The sequence below is a fragment of the Camellia sinensis genome, chromosome 3 (assembly GCF_055761805.1).
Source record: "Camellia sinensis isolate YWXY chromosome 3, ASM5576180v1, whole genome shotgun sequence".
Taxonomy (NCBI): domain Eukaryota; kingdom Viridiplantae; phylum Streptophyta; class Magnoliopsida; order Ericales; family Theaceae; genus Camellia; species Camellia sinensis.
This window is the reverse complement of record NC_138963.1, coordinates 8,676,734-8,687,120: the sequence shown is the minus strand read 5'-3', so window position 1 is coordinate 8,687,120 and position 10,387 is coordinate 8,676,734. Positions and strand designations below refer to the sequence as shown.

The window sequence follows — 10,387 nt, the reverse complement described above, 5'->3', positions numbered from 1 at the left end:
TTGATTCGAGAAAAACCTATTTTCATTCAAAACCCTCAAACTTCAAAGACACTAAATTATTAATTTACTTCTTATTTTTCTTTTTCTTTTCTTCCCCCCCTTCTTTGTTGTTTATTGCTTTTTCTACAAGAGCATGAAGATACATGAAACATAAAAATGCCTTTAAAAAATTATTGTTCTTCTGTTTTTGGGGTCTTTGATTTATTGATTCATTCCAAACTAGAGTTTATATGGGTTTATGTGTGGTATGTATGGTCATGCTACTACACCCCTTTTGAGATGTGTACCATATGCAAATTATAACATTTGGCCTAATTTCCAAAGGATTTACACTCTAACATGTATCCTAATTAATATGCTATATACTTATTAGAGTTCTATAAACCCTCATGTGTAATTGTAATTATTTTACATTTTTTCATCACTAATGATGCCCTTTCATATATGCTATTTTCCCACCACCTCATTAACTCTTTTACAAATAACAACTTCATTTTGGAATTTTTAAAGTTTTGACATGTTGGTTTATGTCTTTTAATTTTTTCCCCTCTCCCTTAGTTTTGTGTTTTGGTTGAAATGCTTCATTCCTTATTTTTGGCAGGTAAAGGAGAGGCCAATACCTCTTACATCTGTGCTTATATTTCGATCGACGGAGTACACTATAGCTATTGACTTCTGGTTTGCTGGTTGTGTTGTTGCTGAACTACTTCTTCGACAGGTACATATTTTTTCCTACAAGGTCCTCTATGCTTCAATATATTTAAATTATATGGTATGCGTGATGGCCAAATTAAAAAGCAAAATATTTATGATATAACTTGTACAGTCACACCCTCATTCATCACAGTTTTTGTATTAAAAAAAAAACTAAGACTAAAAGTATAAGGTCAAAGTTAAAAATTGTGACCTTTAACCAATTTTGTAGTAGTGCTCATATATTAGTATTATTTATTTTGAATCTAAAGTATCAATGACAGAATAAATATAAATAATAAAATCAAATAATAAGCATAGCATTAATACAAGAGAAGCTCTATTCACAATCCAAGATTCAATTGTGAGTGGCAGTAGGTATAGCAGTATGCAAGGGTCCTTAGTGCATCAAATCTTTAGTTAGTGTATGTATATTACTGAATACAACTGTATCAAATCATTCTCCCATTTTCTAATTTCTTGTATTTTGTATTCTAAAAAACAAATTGCTTTCCTAAACATTTATAATTTTCAAGTGCTTTATGTGGTTCAAGCCATTCCCAAACCCATGCAGAGAATAAAAAAAAAATTAGCAAGATAAAATATGGGAAAGTGAACCACAACATAGCTAAAACCAAAGCAAGTAAAACCAGTTAATAAAGATATTCAACCTTCTGACTGGACACCTAAAGTGAGACTTGAAGGAGCAAAGGAGCTATACATAACCATGACATCGTTTTTTATTTTTTTCTACAATAGTCCCAAAAATAAAATAAAAAACAATGTCGTTTTTATTATCAATTCGTATGGTGCCAAAATATTTGGCTCCTTTTTGCGACAAAAAAATTTCCTTACCAAATTACAAATTTTGTCCAAAAAAATTTTCTTTAATCTATTTTTTATGGTAATGTGACCTAAGCTACTGGGGTATCATTTTTTGTTTATGATTAGAATTTTTTTAGTGTCTTTCCTTTTTACATTGGAAACATAGTCTTTGTTAACTACATTATTATAAAACAAATCCATTCATGTGTGCATGTCATGCATTTGATGAATGTACTATAACCTTTAAGATTTTTGTTTGTTTGTTTTTTTTCCTAATCAAAGATATTATGAGTTTATTTTTCTTGTCTTTCTTTATAAGGAATTCTGATTGGAGCCTAATGGATAAGCCGACTGATCCTCCAAAGCGCCCGATCACTCCATTCATTTTCTTTTGGTATTTCGTTAATATCTATTTGTATGTAGTTATATATTTTCCATTATACGAATTCTTATATTCATTTTCATATGTTTATAGCCAAGAACAATCATAAGCTGCTTCAATATGCGCATGGAGAAGATTACGTTCAAGATGTTAGTTCGTTTGCATTTCAATGGTTGGAAGACATGCCACGCCAAGACAACAAGTAATACACTACATTATCGTTCTTGATTTTTAAATAAGCATTAATGTTATAATCTCTAAGTTCGTTGACTCTATTGTTACAACTACACTCATTCCTATAGCTATGATTGTGGTCTTTTCGTCATCAAATATATGCAAGGGAAACCTTTGCCTTCGGGTGTAATCAAGGTACTTACATTTATACCCAACTGTCCACTTATCAGTATCTTATGTTTTATGAAGACTAATTTTATAATGTGATGTTTTTACGTACTCACTACTTTTGGCATGTAGTTTGACTACTTGCATAGGGCTCGCTTGTTACTTGATCTTGTGATATACAAGCATAATTCAGCTCCTATTGTTGGTGATATCGCGCAATATAAAGCTGGTGATGCTCTATTCTTTTTTATTTTTCATAAGTTCGTACAATCAATGACGTTATCGCATTTCTTAAACTCGTGAACTTTGAGTTTATAACTCAACCTTTGTTATAAAATTATATTCTCAAGTGTGCTACCTTGTGCACAACTCAGAGCTAGGGGTGAATTGAAATGGAAGTAGAGGCTATACGACTTTTGTGATCCTGAAAGAAGGAAAGATAGTGGATAAGGTTGTGGGAGCGAACAAAGACGACTTTGATTTTAATTGATGTATTTAAAATTTGAACATGAATTGTTTCTATTCTTGGGTATGCAATGCATTGTTTTTTTTATTTTTAATTTGAACATGAATTTTGCTTTCAAGCTTTAGTTTATTTATTAATTTAATATACATCAATTATTAGTTCTTAATAATCGTTTATGACAGGTATAAATATCTATCGCTATATTTAAATGTCAAGCTTAGCACAATTAAAAAGAAAAGAAAAGGCTATGGCAGCGTTTTTTAAACGTCCCTATATCCCAGCCCCAACGGTTGGATTTTTAAAATGTATAAATATCTATGACGGCGTTTCAAAAGCATCGCTAAATATCATAGTGACGTCATAGTACCGTTAGGGTAGGACATTGGGCGGCGTTTATTTTTCATGATATCAAAAATAAAACTAATCATTTTTACTATTATGCAAAAACAGTTTTGAAAAATTCAAATAACAACATTAAAGTTTCTTATAAAAAGTATACTTCAAAAAAAAAAAAAATGTTGTCCGTTTTCGTTTTTTCTATTTTCGAGAATACAAAACATTAAAATAAAACAATACCAAAGTGTTTTAGCTTGTGTCTATTCATTTTTCTCTAGGAACCATGCAAGAAAAATAATGTTTTGAAAAATTCATATGCATTCTTCCTTGAAACCCAACTAGGTTGCAAACGAACCGAATCAAAATTTTCAATGTTTAAGCTCGTTTATTAAGAATTAGTCGAACTCGAGCTTGAGCAAGTTTTAGTCGAGCTTCAAAAATCGAACTCAAGCTCAGCTCGTCAAATATTTGTTGAACTCGAGCTCGCTCAATTACATAAACGAGCCAAGTTCAAACTCGAACTTAAAAATGAATTAAATTTAAATTAATTTACTTATTAAAATTAAAAAAATACAAAATTATTATTAAAATATATAATAATACTTATATTAATAATAAATTTCAATTCGTTAGCAACCCTAAACCCAGCCCAACCAAACCCCAGTAAGAAATTTTTGCTTCTCATTTTTTTTTTAAATTAACTTTTTCCTTTCCTTAACAAATTCAAGAACCAAAAAAGATATCACAATTCAGGCTTCTCTAATTTTTCGTGGCTATATTATCTCAATCACTTCACAAAATAATTATATGTATCCCATACCTAAAATAAACGTAAAAGAGATAAAATATGGATAACAAAAACACATTTAACAAATTCCCAGTCAAGAGTAAATTCAGATCCTTCACAAAATCTACTGTCAAGAATGGCAGAGGCAGCTACTTCTATAAATTAGAACAATACATTGTGTGATACCAAATGACAGTTTGGCCATTTTCAAGAGAATATTTTATGGGAAAAAATGATCGAATAATGACCTTCAATTTTCTATATGCACTTGCTGTTGTGCATTTGCTTCGAAAATGAGCAAAAACACTAAACAAAATGGCTTTATAGCCTTTGCTAGTGCAACTGTGGTCTAAAATTTATTTTAAAACCTTACACATATATACATCTTAAAGAATTGATCCATCAACGATATTAAAACCACACACATATATACATCTTGAAGTGTCTTTTGATGAACCTGGACGGAAGATCAACAATATTGAAAAGCAAGTTACTATTGCAAGGCAGTGTAGGATTTCTTATAACCTCGTTTGGTGAATGATAATTCCTTACAAAATTCTTTCTTCAAGGAAAAAAAGAAGTGTGCATACAAAATATGAACTTCCATACAGCAAAACAAATATCCATCAACCATCATTTAAGAGTATTTATACAAAATACTAACAGATTTAAGTTCTCAAAAAATTTTTTTAAAAAAATCTTAGTTTAGCTTCCAATATCACCCGCTCGATCATATCAACTATTACCCACAGCAACACCTGCAAAAACAAATTATATTGTCGTTAAGGTTTGTTCACTTGAAATATATGATTCAAATCATAACAAATTGAATTTTGATATATTGGTCATTACACACTCTTTTGTCATTTTCTGTTCGTAAATTAAAATAAACAAATAAATAAAAAAGACAGCACAAATAAATTCAATAGCACACCCACCAATGCCCTGCTATCAATTAAAATAAACAAATAAATAAAAAAAGACAGCACAAATAAATAAAATAGCACACCCGCCAGTGCCCTGCTATCAATTAAAATAAACAAATAAATAAAAACAACAGCACAAATAAATAAAATAGCACACCCGCCAGTGCCTTGCTATCAATTAAAATAAACAAATAAATAAAAAAAGACAGCACAAATAAATAACGTAGCACACCCGCCAGTGCCCTGCTATCAATTAAAAGAAACAAATAAATAAAAAAAGACAGCACAAATAAATAAAATAGCACACCCGCCAGTGCCCTGCTATCAATTAAAAGAAACAAATAAATAAAAAAAAGACAGCACAAATAAATAAAATAACACACCCGCCAGTGCCCTGCTATCAATTAAAAGAAATAAAAAAAGACAGCACAAATAAATAAAATAGCACACCCGCCAGTGCCCTGCTATCAATTAAAATAAACAAATAAATAAAAAAAGACAGCACAAATAAATAAAATAGCACACCCGCCAGTGCCCTGCTATTAATTAAAAGCAAATAAATTAAAAAACACACCTGCTAATGCAACCGCTAGAGACAAAGGGATGGAGGAGGTATAGCTTTACTTCTACGTTAAGATGGAGAAATTGAGGACCTATAACAAACAAAAACAGAACATTGAAATAGACTCAGTAAAGAAGACAATACGTAAGGAAATTAATGATTGTGGGGAGAAAACAAAGAATCTATGTACGGAAAATATTATTTTGCACATCTTTTGACATTAACAAACTGCATAAACAATAACAAAGATGAAAGTCTACTACCTTTGTTCAAAGTCTCAATAACCGTTACATAAATAAACACTTAAACAAATGTACCACAACCAACCGTTTGATCACTTCAACAAAAAATTAAATAAAAATATATACAAAAAAAATTAAATAACCAAATGTTCTTATAATTACATTCAACACACATTTTCCCTTTCCCTTTCCCTTTCCCTTTCCATTTCCAAATCCCTAGCTAAATCTATGATCCAAACATAACATTAAGGAAATATGATGGTTTCAACATTATAGAAAGCAAAGCACATTCACATAATTTTCTTCTTCTTTTGTGCTAGCTTATTATTTTCCTAAAAAATTCAAAATATAATAAAAATGTGGGAGTGGATTTTCCAAATGATTTGAGCCAACATCAATCAATATGTTATAGTTAAATGAAGTTATATATCATAAAGTGAGTAATTATAAATGACAACAACTATGACTTTGGTTATAATTCTTGCTTAACAAAAATTATTTATACGTAGAAAAGTTCCTAGAATTTGAATGTTTGGTATTTATACTTATGCAGAGCAGGCATCTAATAATACTGAGACAACAAAAAGTGCTATGGAAGCATGGCCTTGACATAACACTGGCAGTGGCATCTGATAAGCCAAAAAATATCCTTAAAAAGAACATTGGCACAACAGAATTTGGGCTTCAAAGAATTCCATGCATGTTTTCTTGGGAAAACTGATGAACATTCCAACTTATAACCAAACTACAAGAGCACTACAATGGCATCTAAATAACAGCCCCCAAATAACAGATCAAACAAAGAACAGCCACCCACAAATCAAACAGAGAACAGCACAGATAGATAAGGAAACCAGAATAAGCAGAAGCTGGATTAGCAAAACCAGACAAGGCCAACAGTTGAGGCCACACCAAAACTGAGATTAATGACTGACTATGCATGATTACCTTGATCATTCCCGTTTTTTTGTCAAGTTCATACTTCACTTTACTCCCCTTACTGATTTCAACCACCTGCAATAATTAATTATATTTATACTAGTCTTTTTGAATTGAAAATTTTATACTTTATGATTTTTGACATTTGTAAAATTGCTATAGATCATTGGAACAATAAAATTCATCTGAAAGAGATTAAAACTAGACAGTTTATTAAAGAAAAGAACCTGTACAATGAAAGTCAAAACAAAGCTGTATATTTATAAAATAAAATAAAATAAAATAAATTCAAATTGACAGTTTAAGAGTTTTTCTAATAGACAACTGAGGACTTATTCAAACTCCATGTTTATTACAAACAACACAGGTAGGCATTTTTTCTGAGGATTTTAAAACCCAATTCTGCTTTTTGTAGTAGAAATATATTCCCTCTGGTTGCTCATAAAAGAGAGCAAAAGTTGGCCACTGTCTCTACTAATAAGAAAACAAAAATTTCAAAGAATATCATGCCAGAACCATGGGGCAATCAAGTATACAATAAATTGTATTATCAAATTGAGGGTAATGGTCATAAAATTTTCTTATCATGTTAGGTCCTTAACCATCGTTCAATCAATTATCTGATAAAATGTATGATCACTGCCTGTGAACACCTTTGCATGCATGGTACAGAATTAGTACTTCAGCAAAAATAGACCAGAACAACTTTTATAGTCATTCGTGAGGAATGGGGATGCTACAGAACAATTAATTACAGTTGCAAGTTGCTTTCTACATATTCACATCAGGTATTGAGAAAGTAAGACCTTAAAGCAACTTATAGGTCAGTGAGATACCTTAATATCACACGTGAACTTGGTTAGGAGTGAAATTTTAATTGAAAACAAAGGTGTGACCATCAAACAGTACACCCACATAACAGTTGTACAAAGGGACCATATGATGGTAATTGGTAATTATGCATGTATCAGTATTCCATCTATTCCATGTACACGGTTATAAGGTTTATTACCTGGCATTATAATATAAAACACATATTTTGATTTGGTTAAGCTACGGTTTTCCTCCAACTTTTAATAATTAATGTAGGTTAACTATGTGATCAACTTCAACTACATTCTTGATATTCCTTAAATAGACTTACAGCTATATAAATCTTAGCAGGCTAATATAATAAATTCAATGTAAGCCTGTCTTTGTTTGTCCCAATCGAAACTAGTAACAAATTGTTGGCAATTACTGAGCAATATAATAAAATGATGTACTTTAACAACATCCAGGTCCCAAAACTTTAAAATGAAACTCAACTAGGGTATGTTTCCCAGAAATTAAAAAATTCAAATTGCAGGCCATGTGAAATTCACGTCAGGTGAAAACTTTCAATGACGGGTAAACAAAATTCTGGTTTCATGCATAGTAAACCAAGTAAGTAAACAATCCATATTTAAATTTAAATTATTAAAAGCATTTAACCACTCTTTAGCAACGCCTATTCAATATCACACAGATCTAGCATACAAGTTGAGAGTAACGAATGCCCTTAGATTAGTCCTATATAGTTGACTCACATTCACAAAAAACCAACGTAATTGGATTGTTGAATGCATCATATGGAAACAACACAACTAACAAACATCAAAAAACCTAAACCTATTCAAATCATATTTTCCTAATTTTATAAACCAACCCAGCGAGTTCACAAAGGTGAAAGGGGCAGTTTTGAAGAAGGGGATTTCGGTCTAGGGTTTCATAGAATGAAGATAGAGAAAGGGAGAGAAACAAAAACATTAAATAACACAAACAATCAACCTAAGCTCATAAATTACACCTGGAAAAACAAAATCAAGTCTTCTTCAAAGGAAATGGGACTGAATAAAGATGGGTTTTCGATTTTTTTTACTTAAATCATACAAAAAATTCCATATCCTCTACTTGAAAACCCTAAATTTGAAAATTTCCTCTTAGCACAGACAAATCGAAGATAATAAAGTAAAAGTAAGGGCTTTGGGCAATTATGAACTACGTACAAACCAGTTTGTAATCGAGCTCGAATACATCTAGGGTTTCGTCGTCGCTGCAGGGGGTTGGGTGTTATCCAATAGGTTGTTTAATTTGGAGATGACGGTGGAGACGAAGGTGGTGGAGACGATGGCAGGAAGTGTAGGATCCCTTGACAGAGAGTGACACCTAGAGGGTTAAAATCAGTTGTCCGAAATAAAACAGAATAGGAGAGAAAGGTGTGGGACTTACCTGGATGTGGTGATGGTTGTGGCAATGGACAGCGGCGACGATTGGAGAGAGAGAGAGAGAGAGAGAGAGAGAGAGAGAGAGCGTAATTTCTCCAAATGTTAGGTCTGAAGAAAAGGTCCAGGGGTTTGTCAAAAAAAAAATAGGAGGGAATTTTGGTTTGGACAAAATTTCGAGGGTTTGTTCCAATTTTTTTGACATTGGGAGTCGAATCTTAGGGGAAAGGAAGTTGTGGTTATACAAGAGGAGTATGTTGCTCGATGCGATTTTTACATGGGTGATCAAGGGCACAGTGTTTCAGCCTCAAGCAGAGTACCATTATATGCATGAGAAGAATAATTACATGCATAGGTATCTGATTAGTGTAAATTAATTTCGCAAAACTAATTAGCAAAGATACATGAAGGCAATAGTTGAATTAAAAGCTCCAAACAGACTGCATATGTAACGCCCTCAAAATAATAACAATAAACCCATCAGATAAGACATGCATTTACATTTAAACTAACTGCATTCCTTTCATTCATTAGAATTCCAAGACATAAGTATTACATGTTAACCTCATAACAAAATGCCCTACGGGCTTACAGCTTTCCAAGTTAACACTTGGTTACAACAAAGAGTTCTAACTCGTTTACACATTAAGCCCTTGGCTTGAAATTACATGTAATACATCAAAGTAAAACGACAAAACTATGCCCGCCACTAGCCTCCCAGCTATGTCCTTGGAGGTGGCATGCTTCCTGCACCTGAAAATGATATTCCCATATAGGGTGAGCCACAGCCCAGTAGAAATACACTAAACCAACCATGGATAATGACTAAAACATTAGCAATTGATAGTTGGTCAACACTGATACAATCACATAAATTACATATTTATGTCAACGACTTACAAGTCCCAATTACTTTTCATTTTCCCTTTTTCAACTGATAAGCTTGCTAGCTCTATCATCATTTCCACAGATATGTATAAAAACTATATCTCACATTCAGATAAGCATAAAAGCTATATCCACATTCTCAACAGATATGTATATCGACAATATCCACAGATAAGCATACAAGCTGTATCCACATTCTACAACAGATATGTATATCAACAATATCCACAGATAAGCATACAAGCTGTATCCACATTCTACAACAGATAAGCATATGAGCTCTATCTTCACTTCTCTAGACAAGCATATGAGCTCTGTCTACGGAGTTCATCCCCTATCTCCTCCCAATACCTATCCGGTTTAGAGGTACATCCCCTATCTTCCCCTAAACCGCGGAGTACATCCCCTATCTCCTCCTCTACACATAACGTATATAAACACATTGGTTCTATATACAATCACACAATACACACAATTAATGTATTCTATCAACCGTCAAGTTCCATGACACATTCCATTGATTAGTTTCCGTTTACCTAATCATCATGCATTGTCTACAACAATCTCGACTATCCTCCACCGATAGCCCAAAGCAGTTATTTCTAAAACAGAAAATAAATGCACAAATGGATATTCAATCAACATTTTATTTCCTCATTTCTCATCAATTAATTATCCCAATTAATTAAACAATGTAATTAGGCCATTTTCCATAATTACTATTTCAACCCTTAGGTCCCATTTTCATCAATGATT

The 10,387-nt window shown here is 32.1% G+C and overlaps 1 long non-coding RNA gene across 1 annotated transcript; it reads right to left on the bottom strand.

Moving 5' to 3' along the window:
• Window positions 1-6,490: 6,490 nt before the first annotated feature.
• Window positions 6,491-9,124, bottom strand: LOC145820912 (uncharacterized). The gene is made up of 3 exons (XR_014362951.1): window positions 8,751-9,124; window positions 8,528-8,687; window positions 6,491-6,575 (listed from the first exon to the last, which is right to left on the bottom strand). It is a non-coding gene; the product is annotated as an uncharacterized LOC145820912 (long non-coding RNA).
• Between the last annotated feature and the right edge of the window lie 1,263 nt (window positions 9,125-10,387).